Source organism: Mesocricetus auratus, unplaced genomic scaffold (assembly GCF_017639785.1).
Source record: "Mesocricetus auratus isolate SY011 unplaced genomic scaffold, BCM_Maur_2.0 Super-Scaffold_100015, whole genome shotgun sequence".
Lineage (NCBI taxonomy): Eukaryota > Metazoa > Chordata > Mammalia > Rodentia > Cricetidae > Mesocricetus > Mesocricetus auratus.
Window position 1 is genome coordinate 41,118,950 of NW_024429198.1, and position 22,895 is coordinate 41,141,844.

Below are 22,895 nucleotides of genomic sequence, written 5' to 3' on the forward strand. Positions count from 1 at the left end.
AAGACTTTTGGAATATTCGACCTCCTGCTCTTTGGGATGCATATCAGTTGACTTTTCCATTATCAGGAAGCTGTGAATCACTGACTTTCAGTCATTTCAAATGGTTTTGTTAGGAAACCTATACTGTCTTTCATTTTTACCAGTGACTAATAAGTCTAGCTTTATATTATAGTAAATAAACAGCCAACACTAAAATATTGTGAACTTTCCAATGTGCTAACTACAAGTTTATAATAAAAACTTCTACTCCCCAATCCTCTGTTCAATTTTAACTTTGGGAGAAATTCATTTACACTCTTTTCTTAACTTCATATTCAATCATATACTATGTTCAAATATTTCAATTTTAATTAATTCTCAAATATAATAATATTTTCTTATCTTCCTATAACCACTTGGACAAGCTATTTAAATGAATTTGGCCCAAAGGCAGAAGTCATTTAGAAAATAAATTATATTTTGATGGACAAACTAAATTCTACAATAGTCAAGGGAGACTTACATACCATAACCATGTTCTCAGCTTAAAAGAAGTCTCTGTTAGCAATTTCCAACTGCTGATATCCAAGTGCATAAAATAGAAGAGTGATACATTAATTTGTATAAATATATTTCTAAAGGGATGGAGTCTGGAAAGTCTTTCATTTAGATTCTGAAAGTGACTATGAATGTCTTACCCAGCCATAGAAACGAAGGGCATTTGGAGTATAGAAAGGGCTTAGTGCTGGTGCTTGGTGCTATTTTAGACACAGATATTCACCATTTATTTAGTGATTGTTTTTACTTGTGTTGAGTTATTCACAGATACACTACCTGAGTTTATATAGAGAGAAGGTAGTTCGGGATGTCAGCTCTGATAAGATAAGACCTGAGATGATGAACACGTGCAAGTGTGTGCATATTTGCTTACAAACCAGAGAGTGCTCAGGTTTCATGTTCTTCACATAAGGGGATGCAACACATGGAAGATTCGTTTCAGACTGGACTGCCAAAACTGACTCTTATTTGCTTGCTCATCTTAATATTCACGTGTTTTATTGAAAGTTATGTTAGAATATGTTACTTATAATAACCCTTTGATATATATCCTATTCAATGAAAATGAGAAGTTTTACAACTTTTAACCCCATGGAAGAGGGATAGAAAAGGTTGTGGGAGTCAGAGAGGATGGAGGATACCAGGGGAATATGGCCCACTGAATCAACTAAGCAGGGCACACATGAGCTCACAGATCCTGAAGCAGCAAGTATGGGACCTGCGTGGATCTGCATATGTTATGGCTCTTAGCTTGGTGTTTTGTGGTAGTCCTAATAGTGAGAATGAGTGTTTCTCTGACTTTTGCCTGCTCCTGGAACCCTTTTCTTCCTATGGGGTTGCTTTGTCCAGTCTCATTATGAGGGGTTTTGCCTTGTATCTTGTTTTATCCTGTATGGTTTTTGTCTCTTTAAAGCCTGCTCTTTTCTAAAGGGAAGCAGAGAGATAGTGGATATGGGGGAAAAGGAAAAAGAGAGGGATCTGGGAGGAATGGGAGGAGGGGAAACTGGTATGGAATCTATTAACTTCTTTTTTATTTATTCATTATGTTTACACTGTTCTGCCTGTATGCATGCCTGCATGCCAGAAGAGGGCACCAGATCTCATTATATATGGTTGTGAGCTACTGTGTGAGTGCTGGAAATTGAACTCAAGACTTCTGGAAAAGTAGACAGAGGTCTTAACTTCTGAGTCATTTTTTCCAGCCCCAAAGAATATGTTTTCAATAAAAAAATCAGAGAAACTCTATTATGTTATAATTTTGTTTCATAATGTTCTCATGATTTGAAAGAAAATGATATTTTTTCTCTTGATATGCTTGCCTTTCTAAATACTTTATCCATCACTTGCATCAGCATATGTCTTGCAATATTTTTATAATCAGTTAGCTTCTGTTTAATACCTCTTAGTATTTTATAGTGAATGCACAATAAACCCTAATTCTTTGATTAACAATCTTTTGTGTGATTTGGCTTTATGTCTCTTTATTGAATGCCATCTCACTTCCTTTCCTACACTGCTAGAGGAAGTATGATCAGTTTTAACAGAGAAAACAATCTGGCTGGATATATCAAAAGTGAAAAGCATGCAATCATTTTAGCATATTCTCTTATTTACAAATGGAAGTAGGAGTAACTGATCTGATAATAAAGGCTGTTTTCAAGGATGTTTAAAGCATACACTACTTAGTGCATTTAAAAAAATCAATGAAACAAAAGAAACTCTTAAAATAATTAGTTATTTACCAGTTTACGTACAAAAGCACCAAAGAAAAGAAAATCACTGAGTTGGGCGTTGGTGGCACACGCCTTTAATCCCAGCATTCTGGAGGCAGAGGCAGGCAGATCAATGAGTTTGAGGCCAGCCTGGTCTACAAGAGCGAGTTCCAGGACAGCCTCCAAAACGATACAGAGAAACCCTGTCTCGAAAAACCAAAAAAGAAAATCATTGTTGCTGACTTTAAAATATATTTGGTGTTGACTTGGGAATGTATTTTTATGGATATCTGGATGTGATTATCAAGAAAAAAAGATTGCATGTTAAGCAGTAAACTGGAATGACAATGTGCTGAGAAAATGTTTCCCTATCTGGGCCTTTCCACAGTGAATACCTCCTCTCTATTTTCTAAGACCTCCTTGTCAATCACATAGCATCATGCTGGTGGTGAGGATGGTATTTATTCTAGTATCACCAAGTCTCAACCCATCACCAATAAAATAATGCTAGCTGCTACTGAGACCTCCAGACTCAGTAAATAAAAGAAAGCAAAAAGAAAACAAAATGTGCAGAAACAGAGATAAAATTAATAGAGAAGTCTATGAAGTAACCTAAATTACAAACTAACCATAGTTGAGAAAAAAAACCTTCTAAATGAATTGAGGTGTATGTACAAGGTGTGATTTGCTTCAAACATTTTGTTTATTAAGAAAGTCAAACATAACTTGATGTCATTGTCCACCTTGGGCTGCTGTAACAGAATCATAATGACTGGGTAATTTATAAACTGTATAAGTTTATTTGTTCCATGTTCTAGTGAAATTGGAGGTCAATGAGGTATATTGCATTGTCCAAGAGTAAAAGATAAAAGGTTAAGACAATATATCAGAAAGAGAAAGAGACAGAGAGAAGCAGAGGAGAGAGAAAGAGGAAGCAGAGGGAGGAGGAAGAGATGTAGGAGTGAAGACAAGCCAACTTTTATATCAAATCTATGTTGTTATCATAATGAACTTCTCTGAGAGTGAAATAATACCACTTTAACAAACATGACACCAGCCTCCTCATCACCTAACCACCTCTTTGAAGTCCAGACTGTCATTATTGTTGCCTTTGATAATTAAGTTCTCAACGCAATAACTTTGAGAGATGCATTCAAACTAGAGCGTGTAACAAGCCACAAACAGATAAATCTGTATTATGGTTTAGATTACCACTGGGTGAGAATAGATTATACCCAGGTATATTTTTAATTTAGATATTAACTATAGTATGAGTTTTTCCATAAATCTGAAATATTTGTTATGTATTTTCATTTGCCAGTACTTCTTTCCAATGAGAGTATAACTGCAAATTTGATAATTTCTGTAGCAACAGGCTCCATACTTAAATTAAAATTGGAGTTTAGAAAATTACCATAGCAACTCTTAAGGATAGACAAAGGACAGAGAAATGGCAGAGATCTATTTTGTGTGCATTCAACATTGTATTTAGAAAGCCAGGTCAAAATTTTGGCTCAGAAAAGCTGACTGATTTCTGTAAAAGTGTTTCCTGTCAGCTCTGTTTGGAGGCTGTGAAGGGATTCAGGAAATATTTGTCCTGACAGTTGTCTGAGACTTCACCTGATTTTCTTTTTTATGCTGGGAAAATTTAACTCTCTCTAGATGTTCCAGAAGTCATCCTATCTGACCTTCAGATCTCATATTCTTCCCTAACACCATGATGAGGGAGAGATTTTTTAAGTTAGAAATAGCATTGAATACACTCACATGTTTTAAACATCTAACTGTAATAAATCACAACACAATGCAAGCATGACTATATATCACTAACTTGCATTTTGAAACTAGTATTTTTTTATTTCACTTTAGTATTTGTTTTAGGATGTGTGCTTCTTTAAAAAGGAGTATACAGAAGATGATAGCATCAATATGTGGAAAACAGACAGTTTGTTTAAGAAGAATTAAGTAATGAAACTCAGGAAATAACTGTGATCAACAATATAAGCTTGCAATCTGGTTTTTGGGTTTGAAGGTCTCAGGCATGTGAACCCAAATGAAGCTTTTATCAAGAGATGGGTTGGTGACCAAAGGTGATGATTAATTTCTTGCACCCATTATGTCCTGGGCTTCCTAGTATAATTTAATAAAAAGTTGTTAATGAGTGGGTGTGTACTCTGAAGACTTAAATTAGAAAATGCTGATATACATATATATATATATATAGTAGTGATTATTTTAATATTTTGTAAGATTATGAAATGATTGATCCTTTCTTTGGAACCACAAACAATAGTCTGCCAGTTTAAAAAGAACAGAATGAAATTCACTTGGCAAATTTAAAACTTTTAAAATCAATTATAAAAAAATCATTACTTTGGGGTGAAGATAGTATGGTGAAAAAACTCATAAGAAGGAAAATGTTTAACTACTTGTGGACTTGTAAGAAAAATATGTAACATGTGATCAAATTGTGATTTCTTCCTGTGTAAAGATTTTAATTTGTTTTTGAAAAATATGAAACTTGTAGTTGTGATAATATTATTCTTGCATAGAAATCTTTGTAATAATGGGTATAAAAGTAATAAGAAAAATAAGTAAGATAGAAAGAAAAAGATGTAGAAGGAAGACATCAAGAAAGAGGTGTAAGGAAAACATCAAGGAAGACATAGAGGGAAAACAGGGAAGAAATAAAACAGGAACTAGAAAGGAGAAGGAAAACATGAGAACAGAAAAAAGCAGAGTAAGAATAAGCAACAGAAGAAAAACAAAGAATTAAACTGTGGTCCTCAGAAAAGTCTCCTGTATGTATATGAAGTGGTGCAGACTCTATACCTCCTCTTCAGTTTCTCTGACCTGCTGAGGGTGAGTCCTACAGCTAAATTTACATGGGATAATTGTTACAAGGCCTAATTATTGTCTTTTTGTGTTATCTGAGTATGCAAACTGATATTATTCTGCATTTTGTGAAGATGCTCAAAAGATTTTTCATATTTTTATATTACAATAAAATGACATCATTTCTACCTTTGTGTTCCTTCCTCAAAAACAAATGCCTCTCCTTGTTCCTTTTCAACTTCATAGCCTCCTTATTCATTAAATGTTTTTAAGGACATATATGTGCATGTAAATACAGAGTGATTACTTTATGATTTAGATTCAACATGAAATAGTGTTTTTTTATATTTTTAGCCTTTAAGAACTCAGTAATGAATTGCAATTGCTTTGGACTCATTATGTCTGGGTTTTAATTTGGATGTACTTAAATATTTTCCTTTAATTTCTTCATAGGAATTTTTAAAGAGTATAGCATTAAAAAGGACACAGTGAAATTAAAAATTATTAATTGCAATTTATGAATTTTATCTTAATGTTCATTGCTCAGCTAAGTGTACAGCTTTGTTAAGACTTAATTTAGAAAAGAAAAGGAATAGAACAGAGAATTGCTTTAGCAAAGAACAGAGAGGTAATATATAATCCATCCAGCACAGTTCATCAGGATAAGGCACAGCGGTCCTCCCAACAAAAGTCTCAGATGGATGATGAACTCATCTAACCAGGCACTTCTACCCACCTTTTCTGCATCTATGAAGAGGTAGGTAACAGGGAAATGCTAAAGAGTAACCAGATGTACAAAGTTCAACTCTCACCTCATTTTTCCTTCTGAGCATTGACATTCTATAATAAAGCTGCATTTTGTTTGTCTAGTAGTTAACAAGTAGAAGTATATAACTCTGCAGTTTAGTCTCTCTTTTACTAGGCTGAACCCTACATTTAAGTTTTTTGCTAGTAATGTATTGGTATTTGTTGGACATGTTTGTTTATTAAACTGTTCAGGATTTGATAAAGAATAGGATCTTGATTGCACAATCCTCCCTGGGAAATGCTGAGCAGAATGTTCTCCAGTTTACATTCTAAAGCAGAGACAGCACAGGGTTAAAATTAAAATATGGGGACCATGTTGATAGACCATGACTCAGATTCATTTAATCCTAGAGTAGATGATAAGATCCTAACAGCTACATTATTTTGCCTTGATGAAAACTTTATAATGTGGTATTCAGCAAAAATAGGACCAACTAGTAACTTCTGTACAGCTGAACTGGTAGACAACAATTGCTTAAATTTGTCTTCATTGTGAAATGGTTTTGTTTTGCTTTCGGTTGTGATTGATAATTTTGCTGGGTATAGTAGTCTGAGCTGCCATCTCAGAGGCTGTAGAACATTCACCCAGAGTCTTCTGGCCTTCCACATATCCACTGATAAGTCTTTTATTATTCTAAGAGGTCTGCCTTTATATGTGACTTTGTCTTTTTTTCCTTACAGCTTTCCTTACATCCTTTCCTTGCTCTATACATTTAGTGTTTGATTACTATGTGTCATGGAGAATTCCATTTCTGGTTCTGTCTGTTTGACTCTTGTCTTTTTTTAGGGTCTTTTTATAGGTATCTCATTCTTTAGATTGAGGGAATTTTCTTCTAAAAAATACTAAAAATATTTTCTGTGCCTTTGACCTGGATTTCTTCTTTTTCCTATATAGCTGCTATTATTAGGTTTGCTCTTTTTATAGTGGCCCAGATTTCTTGGATGTTTAGTGACTGAATTTATTTTTTTAGATCTAATATAGACAATATTTTCTTTGATTGAACTCTCCTCTCCTACCTAGTCTTTAAGACCTTAGTTTAATGTCCAACATCTAGAAGGTGGCTCACAACCACTTGGGAAACAATGTTCTCTTCTGGCTACCATAAATACTGCATATATGTGGTACATATACACACAGGTAAAACACCCATACACATAATATAAAACCTGAAAACATAGAATCAACAACAATAATCATGATGTGAAAACTTAGGGTGTGCAAGAGAAATGTTATGGAACTAGCAATGGACTCCTGTATCTCAGAATCCTGGAGAAGTTTCTAGAGGATTGTATTGTTAGATACTGAAGAGAGAAGAGAGATAGAGAGTTCTTGGGAAGCCTCTGACCCACAAAGATCTTCAAAAAGAAATAGAAAAATAAATTCACTGTGTTTGTGTGAATGTCTGATATTCTCAACATCCAAGATTCTTGGAGCCCACTAAAAAACTTTAATCTAGAGACCCAAAGCATATGCAGGTTTCCTCTACTGAGACTATTACACAAGTCATTTTTGAGACTCAATTTGATAAGATTCACAAAGAAATAAATGTCTGTGGAAGCATCATTAAAAAAGATCCCACAGAAATCATAAATACAAATGGAAAACTGCTGGGAAAATGTGTGACTTGAGCAAAGTATTAATACCTAACAGATTCTATTAGAGGCCACAAATAATTTCTTCAAGTAACACACAGTGGGGGTGGGGAGAGACAGAGAGAGAGAGTTTATAACCACTGTCATTGAACATTGCTTTGAAAGGATACCTAGTGTGGAAATATTAAGCTACACAAAATAGGGATGTCCTATAATATTTTATTGAGGAGAAATCACTTATGTGAGAACCCAAGAAAGCTAAGAACCAAGGTCCTCACACTGTTCTCCAGGTCACAACTGGAACCTAAAGAGAAAGAGTTTCCTCCCCTTAGTTTTTTTATCCACCATACATTCTACATACCTGTGACCACACCCAAACAGGCATGGTCAGCACTATGGGTATGTAGATCTCTCCCTACAGGTAGCAATGGTTGGTATAAATAACCTAACCTGTAATTTGGAGAAGAAGGAATGCTATCTATGGCTGTAGCAGTTCTCCATAAAGTACTATTCTTATCCCATTTCTTGAAACAGAATGACAGAGTCTTGTATCTTTCAGTGCTCGGTTTAGCTATGTTATTTGCTTTGACAGATTGTTTCAGGTTGGAATCACCATGAAGTAGACCTACAGACAAGTATTTTAATGTATTTACATGTGTTATGAAAGAGCACACTTAGGAGAGTAAACAAAATATGTCAATGATATGGAAAAAAGGGAACATGGGTTGAATTGTTAATAATTTAGCACCCCAAGCCACTAAGGCATTCACCTAGGAGCTAGAGATACAGTGCACATATATCAAGTACATCATGACAAGAATGAGGTACCTAGTTTAGATATGCATCAACTTTAATCAGTTGTTTCTGGAGGACTAGACTTAAAACCTTTTGGAGCAGAGCAGGAGTCAGTAGCTAGTGAAAACTCTCAGAAAGGAAGTTGTTATAGTTAGAGACAGAAAGCATAAGAATGATTAGTTCTGTGAAGATTTGAGTGGCATCAAGGACATTTGTTCAATCTTCAGGACAACTCTAGTGGAAATCTTTGGTGTCCTCTGAAGTAAGTCATTAGCAGACACTGTTTCTCTGTTACATATACCTTTACCTGTTAAACTGCTTTTCTTTTCTGAGGTTGTTAAAATAAAATAATTTTAAAACCTTAGAATGAATTACTTATAAAACAGAAAATCATCTCTTAGTTCTAGAAGTTAAGAAGTCAAAGATGAAGGGGCTAGTAGATTGGGTATCTGATAGGTTACAATAATCTGATTATAGACAGTTGCCTTCTCACTGGGCTGCCCTGACATGGTAATTCCTAAATGCAAACTTGAGAAGTTCACAGAGTTTTAATGAACAAGAGAGGGAAAAGATGAAATTCTCCTTCCCATGCATTTTTAAATAAAGAAGTGAATTCCATGTGAAGGCGCTATCTTTTGAAAGTGATATAAAATTCATTACCTCCACAAAGCTTCCTCTAAATACTACAATATTGGGAATTAGAACAATTTGTAAATTGGGAGGTGGGATCATTCAATACATAGCAGCATCCATTACCATTTGGGTGGGGTAACGGGTTGATCCCCCATAAAATGATATGTTGAATCATCATAGATGTTTTTAATTAAGATGAGGTTGTCATGGAGCTAAATATTTCCCTAATCTAGTGTGACTAGGTACATTCCAGGAAGGTGAGAAATTAAAAAGGAAAAATGATCTGTAACAATGAAGACAGGCTGGGGATTGATGTATCTACAAGCTAAGGAACACCACACATTCCCAGCAAGCACTTGCAATTAGAAGCAAAGGAGTCTTCTAGAAGCTTCCCTGTATTCGTGGCCATGGTACACCTGATTTTGAATTGAAAACCTTCAGACTTTGAGATGACATTTCTGTTGTCTTAAGCCCGTCAGTTCTGTGGTACATTTTAATATAGTATCTGCTCTACCAGCTTGGCTTTAGTGAAGATAAATTGGAGAAAAATCTTCAGATGCCTTGTAAAAGGAAGCACTTGAGTAAGAAACAATTATGATTTTTACTGTTGTTTTTGAAGACAAGGTCTCACTATGTAGACCAGGAGGGTCATGAACTAATAATCCTGAAATTGTTTTAAGATATTAATATGTTAGTATTTTTTTAACTGCAAGTAATAATCCATCCTGAATTCCATAATTTGGAATTGTACTCGGCTACTTAAAAATCTATCTAAAAATCATGACTTGAAACAAATCAAAAGAAAGGACAGAAGAGAATGGACGAATTGGTTATCAATGGGGGACAAGAACAGCAATGTAGTCAGCAACCATGTTTCAGACCAACACATAAGTTAAATGATTCATTTTTCCTGAATTTTGTTATACTTTCTCCTCAGCAGATGAAACACTACCTCAAAAAACCATTTAGTTAATCATACAGTGTGATTACTTTTAACTGCTTCAGTATTGTTCATGCCATAAAACATTTATTATGCTAATAAACAGCGATTTGACTGGTTAAAATTCATTTGTAGCATTTATAAAGGATTCACCCAGAGGCTGGGAGATTTTTGTCACTGTTATTTTTACTATTTTGTTTTTACCAATTCTGGAAAAACAATCTCCTTCTTGAAGGCTGATGGCATCTTCCTCACACACTATACACAAAGCATCAAGTCAGCTTACTCAGTCATAGCCAATAAATAGCTTCTGATCTCTCAGCATGATTTAAAGATGTAACAAGGAGCAGGCACAATTATAATCAATCTTGAAAATTCTGAGTCAATTACATGACACCTACACTAACAACACAGAATATTGCTTGTCTTACTAGAAATTATGACAACAATGAACATAGTAATAGGTCAGTTCAACGTTTTCCCCAGGGTTCAACATGTCCCCTATCCATTGCCTTCTGTGGATTATCAAATTCCAAACCAATATCTTCTTCATTTGATACATGTCTATGCTGTCAGCAGCTAAGACATACATGATGTATTATCCCTGCTGGGGTTTTAGCTTTCATAATTGTACCATGATGCAATCCCCTAAGATATCTGGATGAAATGTGCTTTGAAGAAATGTGTATTTAAGGATGAAACAGCCTGAGATAAGAACATCAGGGTTGCACATTAAGTCAGTGTTATAAACCATTCCTCAATGTTTATGCCTGCCTTTCTAGCTTCCCAGCCTGAGATATCAGGAAAGTTCTGTAACTTCCCAGTGTTTTCTCTTTGGAAATTGGGATAAAAGCTACATTTATTTTCCTGAGTTACTAAGACTATTCAAGAGAAAATTGTGCAAAAATGAGCTTCTATGGCAGATAGTAACAAACATAATAACAGCATTAACTTCATTTTCCAAACATCCTTTTATAAATGAGGGTTTTGATTTTACAATACAATGCTCAGAAGAAATATTACTTCCTTGACCCTACCAAGAGTAAAGTGACAGACTCTAGATATCCCCTATGTGGAAGGATTTGGCAATAGGGTGGGAGGGAGGGGGGAAGGGGAGTACGGGAAGAGGGGAGGGAGAGGGAACTGGGATTGACATGTAAAACAAGCTATTTAAAATTAAAATAAAAAATGATAAAAAAAGAAATATTACTTCAAATAATGTCAAGTTCTGGAGAGTATTTGATTGTTTCATTATGTTTCTAATCATAACTGCAATGCATAGCCTGAATTTTTATCGTTCACTATATTTTGTTGATTTGTATAGAAAATTATTAGTTCTTATATGACTGTCCAATGCTATCTCCAAACTCTGGGAACATGTTGACTGGGTTTATGTGTAATACCATGTTTTTGTTTTATTGTGTCCATGACATGGACTTTTAATTAGTGTTTGAAATCAATACATTTACATGAAAAAGAGAAATACAAGGGTAACTTTATTTTGCATAACTGAGCCAATATTTTAAATGAAATATATATAAAAATGATGTATGCAATCTTTCTTAATGTTGTACTCTTGAAGAAAAAGATAAAATACAGGACAATTAGACAGAAGAAACCTAGAGTCAATGCTATTGGACCAAGATGAAAAGCATAATAGCACTGCATACACAAAAATGTACAACTTCCTTGGGATTCTCTAAGTGATTGTTGTTAAAAATCGGTCACCTATAAATTCAAATTATAGTGGTAAGAAATAGGAGAATCGTGCTAATTTACAAAGCCTGCCTATAATTTATAGTTTTTCTTTTCCTTTGATCACCGTGCTTCAAACAATGCATATGAAATCTAATGCAATAATACATGAACTAAAATATTTAGATGATATTGTAATCATTTCTCAGGGAAAAATGCCATGAGACATATCAGTTCTCATAAGGCAAACAGGATCCACAGTTTTCTAAATAGAATTTTCTTATTTCAACTCTGGATTCAATTTTCCAATTTTGACAAATGCCTGAGAGAAACACTTAGAGGGAGGAGTACTTAATTTTTTTCTCATAGTTTCAAAGGTTTCGCATTGGGTTGACTTTCTTATTTCTGACCGTGGTAAGGTAGAACATCATACAGAAGTGCAGAGAAGAATTGCTCACTTTGTAGTTACCAGGAGTCAGACATGGGTAGCAAGGAAACAAGTGCATATTGCTGGCAGTAGGTCCCACCTCCCAATAATGTTATCATACTATAAATCTGAGAAGGGATTCATCCACTGATTAGGTGGAATTCCTCATGATCCAATCACTTGCTAGTGTTAAGAGCCATTAACTGTAAACCTAGTTTTCAACATGCCTTTGGCTCACATTCAAGCCATTGCAGAAACAAATGGAGATATGCTTTTCACTACTCCCACATCTTTAAAACTTGTGGCAACAGTTTTAAATGCTTACTCTTTTGTAAAGTTTGTAACTAGATAATGCTTAGTGCAGTAACTATAATAAAAACACTATCATGTAAAATACCCCCAAATTATACTTTGGAACCTTCTTTTATATTTGCCATATTTTGTTTTACATTTTATTTTGTAACATAACATTCCTAAGGCTGTATTAATTGTTGCTAAGATTGTGAGACACAGTGTCACATGTCACACTATATGTAAAGCAGAAAATATTAGTAAAATTGTACAGATTTTCCTAGAATTACCCCCCAAGGGATGAAGAAGTAACTCAGAGGTTAAAACCACTTTCTGCGTTTGCAAAAGACCTGGGTTTGGTTCCAAGCAGCCATACAGTGGCATACAACTATCTGTTAACTCTACTTCCAGGATATCTGGCACCTTCTTCTGGTCCCTATGTGCATCAGAAATGTACAAGATGCACAGGCATAGCTACGTGTTAAGCACTAATGCACATAAAATAAAAATAAATAAATCTTAAAACAGTGATCAGTGCATCATAAAGAAAACCATGTCAACTGTGCTCTAAGCTTCCCGAGACAAGATAAGCTTTCACTTTTAGATCTTAGTCTTCAGTTCACCATGTCATTCTGAGCACTAAAATATGAAAAGAAACAAGATCACTCTTTATACTGGGTGAGCTAAGTCTAGAAGCAGAATGATGAGTAAGAACACTTAGCTCCATTGCAGCTTACGGATCAGATTAGCACCACGTAAGAGAAGGGCAGCAGCTTACATTCCACATGCAGCTTACCTCTCTTTTTTTTCTTTTATCATTTTTTATTTTAATTTTAAATAGCTTGTTTTACATGTCAATCCCAGTTCCCTCTCCCTCCCCTCCTCCTGCACTCCCCTTTCCCCCCACCCTCCACACTGAATCATAGTTCACCCTCTCACACTAACCGAATAACTAGGTTACAGCGCAAGGCACATCTTAAAGAGGCTGTGGACTGTGTAAGACAGAACTGGATGCTCTCAACAAGTTGTTCTTTCTCTAAAACAAAAAAATCTCATCAAGACATCTAGAAAATTAAAGTCAGCGCAACTGCACTTGCACAGAATTTCCTAGTATTTACTACAAAGGTGAACTATGTATATGTTTTAAGACAAACATTTCTTAGAGAAATGAGATAAATTAATTAATTAACTTGAAGTCTTAATATGATTCCTCACATCCTGACTAATTCATCTTACAGAGAACGTTACAAAGTCTATTAACACTTTGGGGCTTCTATTCACAAACTACATACACTCAGAGGCAACTCAGGTCTGGACTGGTGCAAACTAATTCTGAGTCAGAGTATAAAAATAATTGGAATAAAAACCATCCTATATTTGGGAGGTGGACTGATGCGAATAACGTGATGTCTTTTGTCTTTTTCTTTAGATTGCACACTGAAGTTTCTAGGTTATAATCAGATTTAAAATCTTCCTAAAACATTCATTTCTAAAAATACATCCAGATACTAGAAATGCAAGTCTAAAAATGTATCCACTATGAGCTGCCCAGTAGAGAATGAATAGCTCACATGCTAAAAGGTTGGTAGAGCATCCTTTTTAGTAATTACATCTGTGTTGACATGAGGGGAAGGTCACGAGGTGGCACAATTCATAGACCCTCACCCCACTATTAGGAACACCTGAAAAATTGGTGCTCCACACACCCCTTTCCTTCCTGGCTCAGAGTGGCATTGCACTTTAAGTCCCTTCATGGCAGCCTGGTACTGGCTAGTTACATGCCTGAGGCTTGTATGCTGCAGTGTGCTTTCCTCAGGACAGCAAAGGTCCAGGTATAGGGGTAGGAATCTTTGATACCACTTGCCAGCAAAGCACAGACACCCCTTTTGCCTCTGTTAGCCCTCCTGCCCTCAGCTCTGGGATACAGAGCTATTTTTGAGATTGTTTTTGTGTTGTTTGCTTAGGATAAAGAGTGCCTATCTTCCCTAAACTCAATGTATGATATCTCTGAGGAAATGCTTGGAGACTTTGCTCCCTAACACGAGAAGTGCTATTATTCGCAGGCATTTCTGGAAACCATCTATGCTACAGATTAAAGTCTGTACCAGAGAATGAGCAGCAGCCCACAAGGCTGCAGCAGCAGCAAGGTTGTGCTATGTAGTATCCAGGAGGTAGCTGTTTGCTGTAAACAGTGTTTCACTCGTGTGGATGAACAATGTGCTCATATTAGCGACTTCTCATCTGCAAGGGGAGGAGTTTGGCTTTACAAGACTTTTCACATGAAATAAAGCCAGGAGGACCGACATCTGATATTCACAATTATGATCAATATCAAACTCACAGGTAGTTACCAACAAGTACATGCATGTACACAAAGACCTAATTTATTTGGCTTGTTTGGAGTAAGCAGAACTATAGACAAGTCTGTAAAGCAACAGTAAAAACATTATATTGTATGTTCCCCGAGCAAAGTTCTTTGTCCTGAGCATGTAATAATGACAATGTTTGCAAATAAAAAATAAACCCCAGATTTTAACCATAGGATAGTTTTGTATGTGCTCTTAGTTATTCAGTCTGGTCAGATGCTGAAAAATGCCATCTTCATGCATAAGGTTCATAGTTCATGTGTTTCAGAATCTTCTATTTTCACTTTTAAAAATGATCTCAGCTCTTAATTTTCATATGTAACTAGAATTTCCAATTTTCAAGTCCTTAATTTCCTATTGCAATAGTCAAGGAACTTTGGCTTGACTTTCAAAGTGACCTACTATATTTTCTTGTACATCATACTCAGTGACACTTTGATTTGTCTACATAATTTTTTATCATTTTTTAAAATTTTAAATAACTTGTTTTACATGTCAATCCCAGTTCCCTCTCCCTCCCCTCCTCCCGCACTCCCCTTCCCCCCAGCCTCCCACCCTATTGCCAAATCCTTCCACATAGGGGATATCTAGAGTCTGTCATTTTACTCTTGGTAGGGTCCAGGCACTCCCCTAAGAGTCCAGGCTGAGAGAGCATCTCTCTTTGTGCTATAGGCACACGAAAACAGTTTGTATACCAGGGATAGACACTGATCCACAGCTCAGGGCCCCATAGGTTGCCCAGGTCTTCTCACTGACACTCACATTTGGGGGGTCCAGATCAGTCCCATGCTGGCCTCCCCACTGTCGGTCTGGGGTCCAAGAGCTCTCCCCTGTTCAGATCAGCTGTCTCTGCTGGTTTTGCCAGCCCATTCTTTGCCAATTTGCTCATCACTCCTCTCTCTCTGTCACTGGGTTCCTTGGGTTCAGTTCAGTGATTAATTGTGTGTTTGCCTCTGCTTCCATCAGTCACAGGATGAAGGTTCCCGGATGGTTATAGACATCAAGTTCATTATCAGGAATGGGCATTCAAGGTGGTCTCTCCACTTCTCTTCCTTTTATCTCTACCTGTGCTAATTTACTTGTCCCCGCCCTCATGGGCAGATAGCTTTGTGGGGTTCACTCCTACACATGTCTTTGCAGACTTTGCTAATTTAGTGAAAATGCAGGAATCTTAAGAATTTTGAGAAATTCAAAGGCACAAAGAGGCTTTTACTTCTCACCCAACATAACCTACATGAAATAGAGTTAATTTTCAGGAAAAAAATGTTTTAAAGTGTTATATATAATTGTCAAGGTAAAGAGACAGAACATGGCATTAGACAAAATACATGTACTATGAAAAATAATCGACATTACTGGAAATTACAAGCATGAGTGATGATTGCTGAAATAAATCACTGAAAATAATCTGCTCCCTTAAGAGCACTGGTATCTGTCCATCCCCCTAGAAAGAGGGACAGTATGTCTGCCTTGTTCTTTTTCCTAAATCTGCTGTACTTGTTCTCGCTTCAATCTAGAGGTACCTAAGATCTTCTTGAGGGTCTTGACCCGTAGACTTAGCAAATCTACTTTAGCTATGGAATATATTGGTGAGAAATGACCATTTTCTGGTGTTTGGAGTCCAGTTTTCCTAGGCTGTCTCTTTCTACAGGTTGTGTGCATCTGAATCATTTTATTCTTTTATTTACCAAAGTACTGTACAAACGTTTTTGTGTTTTTCACCTTCAACACTTGGTGCAAAGAAGTCACAAAGATGTGACACTTTATCTTTGAAATGGATTTTGTATACCAATAAATTCTAGTTTAAAAACAAACAAAAGCTATATAGCATGACAGACAGGTGGTCTTCAGTGAGTGACTGGGCTTTAGGAATTTCTTAATTGTGCAATGTAAAAGAATACATTTTGTTTTTTGTATTGGAAGACAATTGGATAAAATTTGAAAAATATCAACATCATAAAAACTATCATCACAATGTAGCTGTTAATAAAATAAGGAAAGACTTGTAATACTATTTTAAAAAAGAAAGGTAATTTTTGAAAGAAGAAACTCAGCATTCCTAAAGTCCATCCATTATAACAGTCTAAAGGAATTGAGATGAGGCAAAAATTGAAGCAAAAAAGATTCATATCTGCTTCTTTATATCTATCTGTAGGTAGAGCTATCAATCATTTATATCTATGTATCATCTATCTATGTATCATTATCTCCTATATACTCATCATCTATCATCATCATCTATTCACCCATCTATGTGATGTGAAAGGAAGAAATCCACCGCCAGACAGAACATAGACATTTCTATCTTGGAGTAAGAATTAGCTGCAACATTTCTATTCTTACAAAATTCTAAGATAAAATGGAGGTGAAATGTGTGTTTCTGAGAGAAATAACCAGGAGTTATATTCTGTAACTATTTAGATAATCATATGGTAGTGAAGAAAAAGGACTTTTATATACATAAAGTTAAGAAAAGTTATTTCTGAAATCTGGAAAAATGCAGAAAGGAATTAATTCCATTCAAATGCCAAATTCATCCTAATTAAAGGAAGCTGTAGGATATTGAAAAGGCATGAAATTCAGGCTCTCCTCAGGCAATATGGCTGTCATTAAGGAAGAAAATGGGTTCAGAGAGAGCGCAGTCTATAAAATATTTACTTGCCTCACAAGGATGGGTTCTTGAGTTTAATCCCATGTTGACATTGGTGGTACTCACAATCTCAGCACTGTAAGGAGACAGGCAGATCCGTGGGGCTTGCAAGTAGGCCAGTCTCTCCTGGTTAATGGATTTCCTGTCAATGAGAGAGACCTTGTTTTAAAGGAAACATACAGAACTCCTGTTATGCTTTGGCCTCTACATCTGCACACGTGTCTCCACACACACACTTGCACTTACCCACACATCTATACACACAGCACCCTCCAACTAAACCAAACCAACTAAATGAACAAAACCCCAACCTAAGTCTGACATAATGATGCCTGTCTTAACCCCAACACTTTAATCCCAGCAGGATCTCTATGAGCTTGAAGTTAGCCTGGTTTACATAGCATGTTCCAGACCAGCCAGGGCTATATAGTGAGGCCCTGCTTCATAAACAACAAACAATGATGAAGATAGGGAACAAATTTAATACACTTTAGGCATGTATATCAGTCTAGCTACTGCAGAAATCAGTGTGGATGTTCTTCAAGATATTAAAGGTAAAATTAACTTCTGATCCTAACGTATTTTAATTCCATCTATCTTCTAGTAATCAATTCAAAGTCAGCTTAGATTGCAGATTCCTGCACATCTATGATTATCATAGCACTATTCAAAATAACAGGAATTATCTTGGTGCCTGAAAACTGTGCTGTGTATACCCAATAGAGTTTAATTCAGCATGAAGAAGAAAGACCTATGCTGTCTGCAGGAAAATGGTTGGAATTGGAGAACATAATTTGAGCAAACTATGACAGATTCACAAAGGTAAGTATCACATATTTTTCTCACATGTGGAATTTCATAGCAAATAGGGGCATCAAATATAGGGGGCTATTCAGAATATGGAGGAATGAGGAGACCAAAGGAAGATATTCAATGAAGAAATGCAATCAACAACAGTTTGAAATCCATGAATCAATCAAAATATGGCAATAAAGCCAACCACTGTATATAATTAATATATTCCAGGAAATTAAACAAAATGAAAAGCTTATCATTAAATGTAAATCATTATCGCAAACAATCCTCAACTAATATAAAAGTGGAAATTATAAACAAACAAAATGTCTGCAAACATTGAAAGCTATTGACAATTTATTAGAACACAGGAAAAATCTTGATTTCCCAGTACCCACTAAGTTGTGTTTGATCCCCAGCTCTGCATAATATTGTTGCAAACCTGTAATGCAAATACTCTGGAAGGTAGAGACAGTATGATCAGGAGTTGAAAGTCATCATTAGCTACATAGAGAAGTAGGGACCAGCATGAGATATATGAGGACCTGTTTCAAAACATAAAAGTTAAGAAAATAAAGTAGAAACAGGTAGAACTGCACCAGTCTTATTAAAACAAGATAAATACCATAAAATGATAATACAGTTAGCCCCCAAAATTTGTGTATAGATAAGAGCCTCTAAACCTTTTGAAATACTAAGTTATGTTTTATTTAGTAAATGCAAATGAAAGCATTTTATGTTATCTATAAGAGAATTATAAACCTAAATAAGTATCACAATTGCAAAACTAAATATTGTTAATTAAAGTTCTTACTTGATAACTGTTTAGCTATATATAATTTTACTATGTTAAAGTTAAAACCTTTCTTTTTATTATTTAGACAGAAAAGAGGAGATGACGGGGGATGTCCAGTATGCAGTGAGTATGTTTCTCTTATTGGTTGATGAATACATGCTGATTGATCAGTAGCCAGGCAGGAAGTATAGGTGGGGCTACCAGACTAGGAGAATTCTGGAAAAAGAAAGGCAGAGAGGAGCTGCCAGGGAGACACCATGTAGCTGCCAAGGGAGTAGCATTCTGGAGCACTATGAGTAACACACAGCCTCATGACAATACATAGTTTAATAGAAATGGATAAATAATTGAGTGCTAGCTAGTCAATAAGATACCTGAGCCATTGGCCAAACAGTTTGTAATGAATATAGACTCTGTGTGTTTACTTGGAACTAAAAAAACCACGAAACCAGATGGTGAACAGAAAATTCCGTCTACAAGAATTCACTTTGTTGCTCTATCTTCATAAAGGTATTGCCTACATTTGACAATATTGATCACTGCAAAAAGAGTGTTTGAAGTGAAAGTAATGTACAAATAGTATTAAGTCAATAAAAACTAACTCACTAACATGCATTAAAGTACATGTATTTTATTTATCCAGTTGTTTACAGATTTATAAAATCTTCTTTCCATCATTTCCCAAACAAATAATTAATATCTTATAATACTTTTAATCTACAATAATTGTGATATATAAACTATACCACTGATGACAATAAAGTGAGTGAAGGAAGTTTCTGAGGCTGATTATATTTATCAATTATTACAACATTACTTTTCAAATTTTATCTATGAAGAATTTTATATGTGCCAAAATGCTTTAAATATTTGCAAATTCATAACATGTAATAATATTTATAGAAAACAATATTTTTTATTTTGGACATCTGTGCATTTGGATACTATTTTATCTAAATACATTAATTAATAAACTAGAAAATGTCAACAAAGAAACCATTATTTTACCCCTACTGTAATTGAAATAAAAAAAACAGTTTTTAAAGCAGTTTTGAATGGTACAGGGCTTTAGATTGTAATAGAAATTTTGTCCTCACCTTTGTTAAATTTATGACCTCTTTTACCTAGAAGACTTTCCATGTGTTTTATTTTATAACTTCAACAGAAATAACTGAAAATTGTAAATGATGGATTACTTTATTCCCAGGGTAAGCAGAAAAAATTGAAAAGAGCCATTCTCAGGGTAGAGACTCTCAACCTTTACCACAGTCTGTATCAAGAAGTATATGAATTTGCCCAATAATTAGTATAGGCTGCCTTAAAATATGCTTTTTTATGTATAGCCCTGTAATATCATATAAATAACAATACATTAGAGTATGAGGAAATTATGTTACACAGACCTATGAAGGAAGCAGAAGTGAAATACAGATTAGACTATAGTACGCCCTCTGCCTTATGTTCCAAAAGGAAGCCCAAATGCTAGTGTCTGTTCCTTTTGGGATAGCATATGTTCTGGAATATGGGATCTCTAATGCACTGCCTATTCCTGGACATGATATTGAATCTTACTATAGACTAGTGCTATGGCATTTACTTTATAACATAGGAATAATAAACCCATAGAAACACAGAAAACAGTATATAAGAAAGTATGTTTAGGGTATTAAATATTTTATAACCACATCAAAAGTAAGTTATTTGAAGCAACAGATTGAGAAAACTCAAGCTGTTGACAAAAGGACAGAAAAATCAATCAGCTGAGAGTAAACTGGGGAAGAAAAGAATCATCCAGGCACAGATGAGGAAACAGTTTAGGGAGACTGATGCATCCATACATGTAAATTCTTCTTTATCTCCTTCCCTACTCAGTACCCTTTTCACAAGGTAAGAGTCAAAATCTCTATTGCGAATTGTGAAATGCCAAGGTGTCTGGTCCTATGGTATCCAACTGCACCACTCCTGAAACATTTTTCTTTCCCCATTCTTTTTTTTTTTTTTTTTTTGGTTTTATGAGACAGCGTTTCTCTGTATTATTTCGGGGGCTATCAGTCCAGCCCGGCCTCGAACTCACAGAGATCCACCTGCCTCTGCCTCCCGAGTGCTGGGATTAAAGGCGTGAGCCACCACAGCCCAGCTTCTTTCCCCATTCTTATCCAGCCATTCTTTGGCCCCAAATGCACTTAATGGACATGGGAAAGTTGGTCTGAAGGAGTAATTTTTGTAGAGTACATGTTTTAACTATAAAACACATACAAATGTCTATGAATATTTGAACTTCAAAGAAAATATTTTAAGTTTACATATCACAACATGAAACGACTTGTGTAAGAATCTGAGAGGTGCACACTGTAGAGGAATAGGACCAATGATAATGGCAACTTCCTCTAAGACAAAGTAGGACTTTGTGGTCTGTGTTGTTTAATGTTACTAAATTCAGCTGTCACTGAGCAACATTCTATTACTTGAAATCCCCATAGTTTTAGGCTAACAGCACCAACCATACAGTATACAAGACAACAAGAAGGAATACAGAAAAGAATGTAGTGGAAGGAGACAGACCCATACCAATGTGGAAGGGGTCCCTTGTGTATCTCAATGCATAGACAACAGTAGATGTTTTAAAACTTGTTCCATGTACCCCCTACACTTCTGATTATTTTACTCAATCTATATTGTGATTGGTAGAGTGCCCTTATCTTTGATTCCTGGGGAACACTGCCCTCAGTGTTTATGCCTTTGAAGTAGCTTTCCTTTAGCTTTGACTGTAGACCTTCTTGTCCCTGTCCATCAAAATTTCTACTTAGTACCTAGAATCATTCACCTCACTCAAAAAATACATTTCTCCTTTCCTTATTTCTTGATATGATGAGTCAAGAACAACCAGCAAGCAAGAAGTTTTTCAATCCAATAAAATCACAGTTGCATGGATGAAAACTCTTCTTCTTCAGGCACCAAGATCTGCTAAATGAATCATGAAAGAACTAAGTAAAATACACACACACACACACACACACACACACACACACACACAGAGAGAGAGAGAGAGAGAGAGAGAGAGACAGAGACAGAGACAGAGAGACAGAGAGAGAGACAGAGAGACAGAGAGAGAGACAGAGAGACAGAGAGAGAGACAGAGAGACAGAGAGACAGAGAGAGAGAGAGAGAGAGAGAGAGAGAGAGAGAGAGAGAGAGAGATCTGTCACTGACATGATGTACCTGTACCTGGCTTCTGTGTTATGCCAATGAAAAGACATATAATGACTTAGTCATGAAGTCAATGAATACACTCACCTTCCAAGATAAAGTTTTAATTTCTCTCTTTTCTCAGTTGTCTCTGTAAGTCCATCTTCAGCTGATCAGTTTATTATGTGTGTTTCTGTAACTCATTTTTCTATTATATTTTATGTATTAAAACCAATGTTATGCCTAAGCACTATTCTTTTGTGAAGATATGTGTTTCTACCTCTGAAGGCTACTATAAAATATTCCTAAGTATAGAGATGATGATGTTAATTTGTGAGAATATTATTTTTGAAAGGCAAATCTGTATTGAGGACAAATGTTTTTTTGAAAAGTTATCATTTTGACAAAAACTGTAAGGGCATTCTAACTATTCTACCACCAACTGCAAGTTCCCCTGTAAAAAAATCCTTTGATGCCATTTCAAGGTTGCTTTATGAAGTCCCACATAAATCATCAGCACTTTCTGCATACTGTCAGGTTATGGATCTCTTTGTTAACAGTCACCTACTGCAGAAAAATTTCTCTGAATGTGGGTTGAATGAGTCACTGACATATGGATATAGTGATACAACGTAAGGAATCATTTTATTGCCATGAACCTTTAGCAGAATAATAGTATTATGTTTTCTCCCAGGCCAATTATTTATCTCATCTCAGGTCCATGGCCAATTTAGCAGTGTCAGATATGGATTTCATCTCATGGAGTGGGTCTTGAAGGCAATCATAAATTGATTGGATACTCGCATAATATTTGTGCCACTATTGCAGCAGCATATT